The 13,678-nt window shown below is 52.9% G+C and overlaps 1 protein-coding gene across 1 annotated transcript in view; it reads left to right on the plus strand.

Annotated features, from left to right (window-relative positions):
- Positions 1 to 13,678, plus strand: part of ST14 (ST14 transmembrane serine protease matriptase) — a 40,003-nt gene that overhangs the window by 699 nt on the left and 25,626 nt on the right. The gene's annotated exons all lie outside the window — the stretch shown is intronic.

Genomic DNA, 13,678 nt, shown 5'->3' on the forward strand with positions numbered 1-13,678 from the left:
AGCCTGCAGCGCCGCGCGGGTGCCCAGAGCTGGCCGCGCGCTGGCCCGACAGGTGGAATTTCCTGTTCGGCGGCTGCCTGGCCGGACTTTGGTACCAGCCGTGCGCGCGCCGGCCGCGAGGGCGGCGGGAACCCTCAGGTCCTCGGTGCCGCCGAGTCCCTCCTCGGCCTCCTGCCGCTTCTGTCCTTTCCCTGACCTGAAAAAAGGGCTCCGTGTCGGTCCCTCCAGGAACTCCGCCCTGTTCGTGCACATCTGGAAGGAACCATGGCGGAGGCTCGGAGCCGGGTGATTTGGGCTGGGGAAGGGAGGTTTCCAGGGGCTCTGGGGTCGTCGCCCTCCTTGCCTCTGCAGGAGTTTCTTTCTGGTCGGAAGGCGTTTAGGGCCCCTGGCAGAGGTTGCCACGGAGCCTGGAGCTAAGGACCCCAGGGTGGGGCTTGCCTGGGCTTCTCCAAGAGGGGATGGAGCTCGTTGGGAAGTGACTGTACGGAAGGGATGTGAGAACATGTGTCTTGAGCTTTTTAGAAGATACTGAAGTTAGAAGCTCTTGTTTGGCAGAAAGAACAATGAGAGATTTCTTGAAAGATCTCTAAGATGGTAAATCTTAATGTAGAGAGTTGGGGAGGGCTTGTGAGTTACTTTATTGAAGGACACACCTAGGTGGCAGGGCCCACGCAGGACTAGGCTTCACACCTCGCTGTCCAGCCGGGACCCCAGGTTTTTGGGAAAGCCAGTACCCACCAGGTGCACCCCGAGAGGCAGGGCCTGTTTTGTGAGGGAGCTTTGCCACTGGGCAAACGCTGATCTGCCCTGTGCTCTCACTTTCTCTGGTGTCCCTGGGTCTAGTAACCACTGCTGCCCCATGCTGCGGCCCTCAGGTCAGGCCAGACTTTGGAGCTCTCTGAAATCAACTCCTTTTCTCCAAGCAGCTTCCTGACTTAGGAAGCTTGCAGAAGACCAAGTTCTGGGGCTGCGGTAGGTAGCCAACCGCAAAGAGCAGCTGAGCCCGGACACCCTTGTTTTCTCCACTTTTCACTCCGTGTTCCTGCTGAGTGGCCTGCTTGAGGCAGATTCACCCAGATGGACGCCTTCTGGTTTCCTTTCTGTAATTGCCATGTTTGTGAATCCTTGATAATTGCCGATTGGGGCTCTAGACTCCTGCCTCCTCAGCAGAGGTCCTGCTGTTTGGTATTTGTTATTTCAGGGCTGTTGTTCTTCCCAACTGACTTGCCTTTCTGGGACTCTCTCCTGCTGAGCCTGGAGGAGCGGGCTCTTCCGGGAGTCTCCTATGTGCCATCTCACTGCCCACACGCCTGCCCCCAAGGGCGCCAGACCTAGGGCTCACCTCCACGCTCACAAGCCCTTGCTTTCTTGGTCCCTGTTCATTTTCTCATCTTCTGTGAAGCTCGTCCGTTCTGTCCTCCAGTGGGCTCTTCCTTCCACTTCTGATTCTGTGACTTTCATGTGGGTCACTCTTTTCTTCTGCCAAGCTCAGTTGGACCAACTCCGTACCTAGTCCTGGGTCAGGCGCTGTTGGAGGGTGGGCTCTCAAAGACAAATAAGGGTTTCCCTTAAGAAACTAATAGTTTTGAGAGTCATGCTGAGAGATGCGTGTAAAGATGAGATGAGACGCAGTGTGTCATGAAGGAAGTAGCCTGCGGTGCCCAAGCTCATTTCCATTTCTCCAGGAATCTTTCAAATATTCCTCCCACTCCATGCCTTTTCAGAACTCACTCTCCCTGGATCATCTTGCAGTCAGGGTCTGCAGACTCAGCCTTGACTTGTTCCCTGACCAGGAGGTGCACGCTGCCCTGGGTTTGCCCTCTCTGTCAGCAGAGCGTGACTACGTCACGGCAGGCCCCAGAGGGCCACTGTTGCTTTTGGGTTCCTTATTCCCAGCTGCTTCCATCCTTGCGTGGATGGAGAAAGGTCTGTTTGAAGGTATTTGTATCTGGTTGCATCGCGCCCAAGGCTGATGACTCTGGCCCCCACCCCACTCTCACCTGTTCCCATCACGCAGGAAGTGGCTGCCTCCGTGTTCCCCACCACCTCTGGGGCCCTGATGCACACACTGTGGGGATTGTGTGAGGCCTGCCTGCATGAGAGCAGGTATACAATGCCAGTTTTTATGGCCCTTAACGAGAACTGGGAAGCCTGCCTCGCCCAGTGTCCTGGCCCCTCTTGAATATTTGATGGTGGCCGTGAAGCTGCTTTGACATCGACATTGTTGGTCCCTTCTCAAGTCAGGATTGCCCCAGGGAAGACTCAGTATCCCCTAGGCATGCAGAGACCAGGATTGAAAAGCCAGATGTTTGGGGTCAAAGTCAGATGTTACGGGGGCTAGGCTCTCCAGCTCTGGCTATTCAGAGTCGTCTCTTTGTTAATTGATCGAATATTCACTCATCCACATAACAAACATTAGGTACCCACGCACTGAGCATTTGGCAGGTACAAGGCAATAACACTGAGAAAGACCCCAGTGTCACAGTCGCTGCCCTCAGGGAACATCCAGTGTCGTGTGGGAGACAGGGAATTAAGTTCTGTGTGGTAGCACTAGATGCAAGATAAGCCCAGTCTGGCCACTTAGGAGGGGCATCTAACCCAGGCTGCAAGGGCAGGGTAGGTGAGTTTGCGCTGGAGGCCCCTGTGGTGTGGCGGTGGGAGTGTCCAACGTGGAGCCTGGATCTGGGGCCCCGCTTTCCTGCCAGGTGATCTCAGATGTTAGCTACTCTCTCTAAGCCTCGCTTTCTGGGGCTATAAAATGGGGATGACATACATGATACAGGTTTGCCACGAGGATTGTACTTTACATGAAAGCCCTTTGTAAGTTGCTGGGTGGTGTCCAAAGCCCGCAGTCTGAGTTTCTGAGCTGGGAAAAGCCTTGAGACAAACAGTGAGGGGAAGCGGGGTGCAGAGGCTGGGCACCCGGGGTGGCAGTGGGGCTCACCTCGCAGAAGAGCCGGCCTGCCCTGGTGAACACAGGGAGTCTGTCCAGGAGTGTGGGGCAACGGGACCCTCTTCTATGGTCTTCCGCTTTTCATTTCCTTCCCTTTATGCAGCTTCTATGAGAAAGATCCTTCCATGAAAAGGAAATGTGTCCTGAGACCACTATAACCGGCTCCTCATCCCTTTTTCCCTCTCGTTTCCCCCTCCCTACCGTATAAAACAAAACTTTAAAAACACTTCCTCTTTCTTGGTTCTCTTGAGCATGTGCTGGGCTCTCTGGAAGGCCCACGAGTGGGGAGGGCGCAAGCAAGAAGGGCACATGGGGGGATACAGGGGTGCGGGGAAGGTGCGTGCGGGGAGGGTGCATGCAGGGGAAGAGCAGGGAAGGCAGTGAACAGTGGGAACCTGGAGTGTTTGGTGGGGATCGGCTCCCCAGGCTGTGAAGGGACCTGCCCTCCTGGGGGGCCTCCGTCGGCCTTGGCCCCGGGGGCCCTGGGAAGCCGGGCCCTCGTGTAGGAGATGGAAGCCGAGACAGAAGACAGCGCCGGCTCTGGAGCTGCCCCAGTCGGAAGCGCGAGTTGCCTGCCCCTGTGGGACCCGTGAGGGTGGACCCTCCTGCCACTCCTCAGCAGCTCCCCCACCCGGCCTCTCACTGCGACTGCCTGCTGGTGGCCGCTGTGGTCCTGGAGTTCCCCTGGTGTCACTTCCTTCTCTGGCCTGTGGTTCTGCCCAGGCTGTTGGCTCATGTCTCTCTTAAGAGAAAAAATCTGTTCCGGGAAGAGGAGGAGGGAGAGTGTGACAGTGCCCTCAAGGAGCCCAGGGCCCAAAGATGTTGTTGCTTCTGACATTGTGCACGTGCTACTGGAGTATCTAGAATACTAATAATCATTAGCATTATTGAGCTTGTACCGTGTTTACAGCTCTTAGAGGTAAGTACTATCATTCGTATCCTTTTCTAGGTGAGGGAAATGGAGCACAGAGAGGCTAAGCAACTTGCCAAAGGTCACAGAGCGAAGCAGTAGTGGGATTGGGATTTGAACCCAGGTAGTCTGGCTCTGCTGTATTCTACTTGGACTGCTACGGTGCAAGACAGGGCAGTCAGCCCAATGGGCTCAGGAAGGGATGGATTACTAAGGGTAAGAATTGGTTTGATTTGGGTGAGAAACTGTCTTTCTCTTGGCATGTTTCTGAGATGCCTGGGGCTTAGCAAAATTATAATGGCCATTTGGTGGTATCGGAATGGGAACTTCGGAATGGGAACTTCTGGCTTCTTAGAGAATTTTCACCCTGGATGGCAGTGGTGAGAAGTATGTTTGGGGTTTGCTCAGAGCTCAATGGGCAGTAATTGCCCCTTTTTCTTTGTTAAGAACTTTTCTAGAAGCAGTTCCTTACTAAAAATTCTGTCGTGGGATCTCATATTTTCAGAATTTGCTTATTCTATCCAGGCTTAGCAGATCCTTAGAATCCTTGTGATAGTTGACTGACTGGTCAGAATGCTGGATCCTTCGTCTCTGAGATGGCGGTGAGGATGGTGAAAAGGTGGAGAATGTGATGATGGCAATCATTTCTCCCCACCACTGCACACATGCGCTCCAGTTCATCCTCTCTCTTTGTCCTCACAGCAGCTACATGGGAAAACAGCCTAGTTTACGGATGAGAGTAGTGAGGCTTACAGGATTTGTGTAACGGCCCAAAGGCAGGAAGAGGTGGAGCAAGGCTTCCAACCCAGATCTGCCTGACTTCTAAGCCTACTCCCTTAACTGCAGCGCCGTCATACGTTTGTACCCCAGAGACCAGGGTGACGGCTGTGTGTCCCCAGCACAGTCCCAGAGCACATCACTGGACAGAGGGTGCGAGTGCCGGGCGCAGCTCAGCTCCGCTGAAGCCTCTGCTGCCAAACTCGTTTGCTTTCCCCTTTGGATGTGGTGACTCAGCTGGTGGACCAGGAGACTGGCTGGAGATGTGATTTCAATAAGGCTTTGAACAAAATGTAGCTTTGTTTATTATACACATGAATAAAAATCATAATGGAAATTTTAAATTGAAAAGCAGTTCACCCACACAAGCCGAGGAATCAAGTTGTTTACATTTGTCGTGCCTCTTTCCACTCCTTACCTAGGCAAACATTGTATCTGGTTGGTTGTTGTGCACATACAATTTGTGTTTTGGGGGAGACGTGTTGGCCTCCTGTCTGCTGGGCACGGTTGGGGCCTGCCTGCTGCAGGATGATAAAGTCTGGTAGGTTTCTGTCCGATTGAGGGCCATTTGAGGGCCCAGGAGGGGCCACTCGTGGCTCCAAGTGAGTCTGGGCGGTGGCCTCGGGCTGCTCTTGACTAGCTTCTGGGTTCTGAGCCATTTCTTATTTAGCAGCAATCTGATGAGACGATTTGTTGATGGTCTTTGTGGAGGACACCCTCCTGAGAAGGAAAGGCTGATACTTTGGATGTACTTAATTACGAGTCCAGAGGACCCGGACAGCCTGCGTGATAGGCTGCTGGGATCAGACTTGTGTCCATCGCATTAGGAGCAAGAGCAGTGCTGACTGCGCCACCCTCAGCGGAAGCAAACCTGCCTCCCTTCCGCTGGCGCTGGCGTGGTGTGTGATGTGAGGGGCCTCAGGGCGATGAGGAGCGAGGAGTGGGGCATCAGAGTGGGGCATCGCAGGAGAGCCAGAATTTTGAGCTGACTGCAGGCTCAGTGAAAGCCAGGCATGCAGTGTGGGTCCCTAAAACCTAAAGTGGATTCCCTTCCCTCATATTTTTATTTGGTTATACCCTTAAAAATTATTATTAAAAGACTAATATATATATATATTTAAAGAAATTTGGCTAACTCAGATAAATAGAATTCAAAATGGGGGGGAAGTACCCTAAGAGGCGTTTTAATAATTTGGTATTGCCTATGAATGTTTCCTAAAACAGAAGCTTTTTTTTCTGATTACAAAAGTTAGAAAGGGTTTTTTTTCCCCTTGAAATCAAGCAATACAGAAATATACAAAGTAGAAAGTGAAATTCCTCTGAAATTCTCTCCCCCAGACTTTATAAATCCTGTAAATAGTTTGGCTTTTGTTATCCCACAAGTCTTCTCTGCATATACTGATACTTACGTGGATATTAATATATCCGTGTACACGTGTTCTCGCCAAATGGAATCATAATGTCATCCCTGTTCTGCAGCTACAGACCTGTTGTAATTAATTCATCAAACATTTATTAAGTACCTTAACCCATGCTAGGACTGTGGAGCAAGACACAGCCTCCTCCCCTCTCCCCATCCTTAAGGAGCAGGTGGTTGACCTGGAGATGCTGAGACAGACTGAGGTGTGATTGGGGCGCTACACCCCGAGGAAGACACCTCACTAAAATAGTGGGGAGGTGCCCTCCTCGGGGCTGCTCACAGGAGCTACCTGAGCTGAGTTTAGAAGGGAGGGAAGGGCCCGTATATATATATATATATATATATATATTTTTTAAAGATTTTATTTTTCCTTTTTCTCCCAAAGCCTCCCGGTACATAGTTGTGTATTCTTAGTTGTGGGTCCTTCCAACTGTGGCATGTGGGACGCCACCTCAGCATGGCTTGACGAGTGGTGCCATGTCCGTGCCCAGGATCTGAACTGGCGAAACCCTGGGCCACCGAAGCAGAGCGTGCAAACTTAACCACTCAGCCACGGGGCTGGCCCTGCCCGTATGTTTTCTGACTTCTTTTTCATTTAACGTTGCATCTTGGGTAGTTTTTCCATTTTATTACCTACTCTTTGAAGAACCATTTTTGATTGCTGCATAAGCTTTCATCAAGCGGATGTATCAGTATTTATTTTTAATTATTTATTCATTTTTATTATTTCTGTGTGCTAATGACTGTGTTCTTGGACAGTTAATGGAAATAGAGCCCTGGGGATGAGGGAGGTCGTTGACGAACAGCCCCGTGGAGACCTCGCTGGTCAGGCCGCAGTAGGCTCATGCTGCTGAATTCTGGGTCCCGTGTCTTGTCTGGAATAGTGCCGACTGAGGTTGAACGAGATGCCCAGAAGTTTGGAAGACACTTTGAAGGACTGAGTTGAGCACGTTTAGCGTGAGGAGGACTAGACTCCGAGCACAGGTGCCGACTTGGCAGAAGTCAGGCTGCTCCTGCTGCAGTGCTCATGGCATGCAGGGTTGTGCTGCCTCCTGTGCTCGGGAAGGAAGAGCTTCCTAACAGCGGCACTAAGTGAAAATTCTGTTTCCCTCCGGGAGGATGGGAGATGGGATGACGTCTACAGTCTGTCCCGGCTCTAGGAATCTGACTCCAAGGACACGGTTCTGCAGTCCTCTCCTCGGTCCTGTCCTTTTACTTCCAGCCCGGAGATTCTGGTTTGTAATCATGGACCTGGGCCCCAGGCGCCCTCCCCTGGCCTCATGTTCCCCTGTTTGCACATTCAGTCCTTTCACCTGAATGGCCTCTGAGGTTTGTAGCTCCAGTAACATGCCTGGGAGGGACGGAAGAGGTGTTCTGGAATCTAGGCAGGAGGCAGTGGGCTTGGGACCTTTCCCCTAACTTCTGCAGATCCCTGGGTCCACCAAGGCAGCTGTTAAAAAAGGTTAAACAGGGGCTGGCCCCGTGGCCGAGTGGTTAAGTTCGCGCGCTCCGCTGCAGGCGGCCCAGTGTTTCGTTAGTTCGAATCCTGGGCACGGACATGGCACTGCTCATCAGACCACGCTGAGGCAGCGTCCCACATGCCACAACTAGAAGAACCCACAATGAAGAATACACAACTATGTACCGGGGGGCTTTGGGGAGAAAAAGGAAAAAATAAAATCTTTAAAAAAAAAAAAAAAAAAGGTTAAACAGGGTCCGGCCTCGTGGCTGAGTGGTTGAGTTCACATGCTCTGCTTCGGTGGCCTGGGGTTCGCCAGTCTGGGGTTCGCCAGTTTGGATCCTGGGTGCAAACCTATGTACTGCTCATCAAGCCATACTGTGGTGGCATCCCACCTAGAAAAACTAGAATGACCTACAACTAGGATATGCAACTATGTCGTGGGGCTTTGGGGAGAAAAAAAGAAGGTGAAGATTGGCAACAGATGTTAGCTCAGGGCCAATCTTCCTCACCAAAAAAAAAAAAAAAAAGGTTAAATAGACTGTGGTACCTCCATCCCATGGAATACTACTCAGCAGTAAAAAGGAACAAACTTGGTGCATGCAGTGATACAGATGATGCTCCAGGGAATTTTGCTGAGTGACTACTAACCTGTGAAATCAGAATGGGGGTTCAGTGAAATTTCAAGAAAAAGAACGAAAAGCAGTTACATGGTGCTGCTTTCCCTTCCCATTTCTCCTGTTTAGTTTTTGGGGAACCCACCTGTTTGTGCCGCTGCAGGCAGGTGCATTGGCTCCCCAAGTGCGGTGATTGGGAGAGGAGAAGGGGCAGGTGGCCGGGGCCAGGAAAAGGATCTCTGGCAAATGGGGACAGGGCGTGCAGGCTTAGTGGAATCAGGAGCTGGGGTGGAGTCGGGTGGGGAGTGAGAGCTGGTGGTGGTGTTCTCTCACAGGCGATCTTGGAGCCAAGATGGAATTCTCTGGCTGGAATTACAAAAGAGGTTGTGTCCTGGGGGGAGCATGGAACTGAGGACTGGGAGAGATGGAGCTGGGTATAGCAGGCGGGCAGGCCAGGCCGACACTGGCGAGCTCGTGGAGCTGTCGGCAGCACCCTGGGGTGTGGACTGAGCATCCTCTCCCCTTCCAGGGGAGGACGAGGGACACAAGCTTGGAAACTTCCCTGGGCCCTGGCACCTGGGAGATTATACCAGCTCGCCCTGTGTGGGCTACCTAAGTGTGACCCTGGAGAGAGAAGTCCTTCAAGCAGTCAGTCAAGTGCTAACCCTGATCAAGGACAAGGGTAGAGGGGGTGGAGGAGAGAATCGGTATGAAGAGGAAACGTGCCCTGACCTCCTAGGCCTGCCTGGTCTACCCAGCGTGGCGGTGGGGTATCACTGATGCCAAGTGAGTGGTGTGGGTCACAAGGGAAGTGAGGTTCCAGGGAGAAAGTACTGTGCACTGAGGTGGTCCATGGGGGTTTCCTGGAGGGGCTCTGCTGCGTCCTCAAGGGCAGGTGGGTTTGCTAGGTGGTGAGGGGAGCTGAGCCACTGTGATGGGCAGGATGAGACCAGCTTCCTTGTTCCTTATAGGTTTGGGGCCTTCTGGCTGGGGGCAAGGTCAGAGATGGGAGGAGTCAGCACCCCAGACCAGTGTTGAGGGGCTGGACTCCAAATCCAGTGGTGGGCACAGCATGCCGCCTCCTGGGCCCAAGAAGTGGGTTTTGTAGTCAGTGGAGTTTTTCAGAGTGTTCTTCAAGGCAGCTCATCTCTGAGCCTCCTTGTGCTTGTCTGCATCGTGGGGGAGGTGGAGGGAGAGCTGGTCCCCTGAGATGCAGCACAGGGTCCTGGAACGTTGGCTTTGAGTCAGATTTGAGTTTGAAATTCAGCCCAGCCACCTTTTAGCTATCTGGGTTTTTGATGTTACCCTCTTTTAACCCATTTCCTCACCTGAAAATGAAACCTCGTTGTAAGAATGGGGGATGATATGTACTAAAAACACCTAACATGGCACAAAGCTGCACAAAAATAGTGACTGTCTATCGTGGCCTCAGCCCCCTCATTGAGCTGCGAGGCGCAGAGATGGCGGGTGCGAGAGCCCCTCGGGGACCACCAGGGTGCCCCAGAGCCTTCGTGGACTCGTGGTCTCCACGGCTGCCCAGGAGGGCTGCTTAGGCATCGGCTGGCTCCGGTTTGGAAACCTGCCTCGGTCTTCGGGACAGTGTCTCGAGGAATAGTGTGGAGGCCCCCTAGGTCCTGCCACTACTTCAGCCAGTCTGTTATTGTTTTATTATTTTGAAGTGCTGCAAAAAATTGCATTTGAAATAAGGTTTCAATGTTTTAAAAAATGTTTTGGAAACGACTGGAAACTTGCTGTGTAAACCGAGGCCCAGAGCATAGATGTGGTCAGGTGAATGCATGGCTTTGCTGGGCGAATCTCCCCTGGGCTGTGAGGGGAGAGGCCCCTGGGGGGGGCTTGCTTCTCTCCCCCAGGTGCCTCCGGCTTTCCTGGGGGAGGGGAGGGGAGGGGGGGAGGGGGACAGGAGCCGGAGGCCTCCCTGGTGTTCTGGGTCACGGGTCAGGGCAGAATGACGTGAGTGACGAGAGGGCAGTGGACGGTGGCCCTGGTGTGCTCTTCCCGGGGCTTCCGGGAAGCTGGCTGGCCGGTCTGCTCCTGCCTGGCCCCTTGAGGCCTGCACGGTTAGACGTGGTGCTGTTAAAGTTTTGTATTCATTTCGTTTCAGTGTGTGAACTTGAGCTCCAACTGCTCTACCAGAACAGCAGGAGGAATGGGACTGGCCCTGCTTTGGGCAGATGGGACAGTGAAGAAATCATAGTCGCGGGGGCTGGCTGGGTGGGCCCCTGTCATTAGCAGGAATCAGCTCATTATATTTTATAACACCTCTACTTAGAAGGCTGTAAGGGGTTATTAACCCACTTTTAAGAGGGGAAAATTGAGGCACAGTGAGAATTGTTTGCCCCGATGGCTCAGAGTTCTCAGCCCTGATCCCATCCACGTCATACCCACCCCAACCCCTCAAGAAGGAAAGAAGAGACTTGTGTCTGGTGGCTGTGGGCCCCCCTCGCCCCCCATGGGCTCTTGTTGCAGGAGTGTGTGGTCCCAGCCCCGCCCCTGTGTTGGGGGGACCCTGGGCAGTGTGGGGAGTTGGGCAGGGACCCCGCAGGAGACACATACTGGCTGGCAGGGAAGCGCTGGGTTTCTGTGCTGAGTGCCTGCGGTCTGCTGAGTCAGGGCTCCGGGACGTGCCCTCCTGCTCTCCCCAGGGGTGCAGAGTTTGGGATTATTTCCTTCAGTGGGAAGTGTGGGCTGTGGGTTAGTTTTATTCCCTGGATGATGTGGGGGGCACAGATCTACAGGTAATTCTCGATCCTCCTTGGGGCCCCACAGACTCACCCATTTCCCAGCATCCCCTTCTTCTGGTGGGGCAGCTAGGACAGTGGCGGGTCAAATGGCAAGGGTGAGAGGGTTGGGCAAGAAAAAGGCAGAGGTTTAGTGCGTCCTCTGCCAGCTGCCCAGGCCTCTGTGGGGAGTGTGTGTCTGCGGAGCTCTGGTGGCAGCCTTGGGGACGTGGGGTGGTGGGTACGACCTGTCATGGGGGGGTCCCATGGTGCAGAAGCCAAGTGCAGTCCCACAGCAGGTACTTTGCATCCCGTGTGGTTTCTTAAAATAGGCCAACTGAAACTCAGCATGCACAGCCGCTCCTCTCCCTATGATGGGAAGTGGGTGAGCCGGGCAGCCTCTTGGAAGAGGAAGGCCGCAGTGTATCTTGAACTTTCAAGTTCCTAAGAATAACCTGGGGCACTTGTTAAACTTGCAGATCTCAGAGCTCTGCCCCTAACCTGCTGTATAAGACCTCTGGGGGGAGGGGCTTGGGAATCTGGATGCTGAGCAAGCACTGTGTTTGTTTTATTTTGTTTTTTTATTGTGATTTTTCATGACCTGACAAGTCTGGGAAATGGCTACAAGCAGTGGGGATCGTAGGCTCTTGTGGATTTCTTGAGAATCTGGCTTCCTGTGGGATCAGTTGCCCCAGGTTGGTGAGTGGGTGGTGGATTCCGATGTGGGCTTTCTTTTCCCTTCTTTATTTGTCCCAGTGGTCGTCCTGTGATGAAATCCAGTGTCCTCTCTGTGCTGGTCACTGTGCTGGGCCCGGACTGCCGTGGAGGCAGGACGGGTGAAGCCCCTGCCCTTGGGAGCCTGCATGTGGGCTGGAGACAGGGTCCCTTCATAATCAGCAACTTGAAAAAGAGGCCTTTGTCCACTTTCACCTCTGTTATCTGAGAGCTGTGTCTTCTGCTGTGCTCAGCGCCACCCAGTATGGCAAACACAGAGTTGGTGTTTGGAAGTCATTCCTTGCTCTGTCGTCTCAGGTGGTCTTGAGCCATGCGGTGTTTCTGGAGACTGGCCAGGATCTAACTGGCATCAGGGAGAGGCCATGAGAGTTATGCTGGCTTTGTCTTTGTCCTTGCAAAGGAAGGCATCCTTGAAGTGCCACAGAAGTGCCTCCTCACCTTGGAAAACCTTCACAGATGCTCAGACTGGCCTTTCTTGCTTGAACAATTTCAGGGGTATTTTATGGTTGTCATGACTATGGTGGTGGTGATGACATCATGACGTTGAAATCTGTCCCATGTAAGTGGTGGGTCCTCTGAGTCACCAAACCTCTAAGTGAAGAGCACCTGCCGCGAATCAATGGCAGGGTTGGCAGTGGCACCTGAATCCAGCCACCCTTGTCTTAGTCTCAGGTCTGAGCAATACGCCTGTGTCTCCAGCCAGTGACATCACTTCTGCCCCTCGACCTGGATCTTCAGCAGCAGAAGCAGATTACCAGTTGTCATGTGATGTCCTTTCATGGCCCCTCCCAGGCTTCTTCAGTTTTCAGGTTCATCCCTTGCCTTCCCAGCAGATCACAACAGCATTAGCCAAATGAGGAAAAATCTTAAAAAAAAAAGTCTCGTGCGAAGATTTATTTTTTCCGTGTCTGCTTTGATTGGAATCTTGTGTGGATTTTGGGGTAGTTAGTGTCATTTTTGCTGTTTAGAAATGTAAACGCTTACCAGTTGCCTTTCTCTAGTGAAGACCACACTCTGAGCCATCAATGGCAAGTTCCAGCTTTGGATTTGCTGGTCCTGAAGCCAGTGGGAGAGAGGGCCTGGGAGGCTCTGGAGCAGTGACGGGTCTGTGGTGTGTGCGTGGGGCCGGGAGCAGAGTCCTCTTAGCGGTAGGACTCTTTGCTTGACTTAGACACCGACTTTTGTTTGCTCTGCATTTAGCTTTCAGCCTTGGTGCGTTTCTCACTTAATGGGAGTCACGTGACTGTAAGGGTCTTTCCTGTATCGTCACACACATACCTCCTCGAAGTCAGTGTTTTTGGACAACCGCTGGCAGGGGGGAGGATGTGTTTCACTTGCACTAAGTGTGCTTAAAACCACAGAAAATATGATGCTGCCCAGGGCTTATGCATCTCCTCTCCTGGATTTCTGGACTGTACTCCCTCTGTCGCTCCAGGAAATGGGATGGGAATGGCGATAATCTGACCCTTCCCTGCAGCCTGCCCTGGGGTCCTCCCCCTTCATCCCTCCTGGCTCTTTACCTGTGGGTACCAAGCCCTCCGTGCGCATCTGTCCTCAGGCACTCATTCCTTGCTCTCCCGTCTGAGCTGGCCTTGAGCTGTGCTGTCTTCCTAGGGACTCTGGCAGGGATCTAACTGGAGCTGGCCGGGGGGAATTGGCCCTGAGTTCTGTGGCCTCTGTCTCTGCAGGAAGCAAGCACCTGGCCTCACAGCCCTGGGTTTTGTATGTGCCCCTGCAGATTTGTTCCTTTCACGAAAGAGAGAGAGGATAGGCAGAAGCAGGCACTAGTGTACTTTCTCTGCCCTGGGCTTTGTGACGCTGTAGAGAGACTGCTGTGTGTGGAGAGATGACAGTGATGATGATGAGCACAGTTAAGCCTGAGTGGGTGGGAACTCCCTGCCACCTCCTCCTCTGCGGGCCGCCGGCCATGTGCATTCCAGAAACCCAGCTAGGGCTGGAAGGGCGTGCCTCTGCTTTACTGACTTCACTGCCTTTGTGACTTTGAACAGGTCACTCCCTGTCTCTCAGCCTCAGTTTCCTTATCAATAAAATGACTGGGTTAGGCAAGA

The sequence above is a fragment of the Equus quagga genome, chromosome 14, assembly GCF_021613505.1.
Source record: "Equus quagga isolate Etosha38 chromosome 14, UCLA_HA_Equagga_1.0, whole genome shotgun sequence".
In the NCBI taxonomy this organism is placed as follows: Eukaryota; Metazoa; Chordata; class Mammalia; order Perissodactyla; family Equidae; genus Equus; species Equus quagga.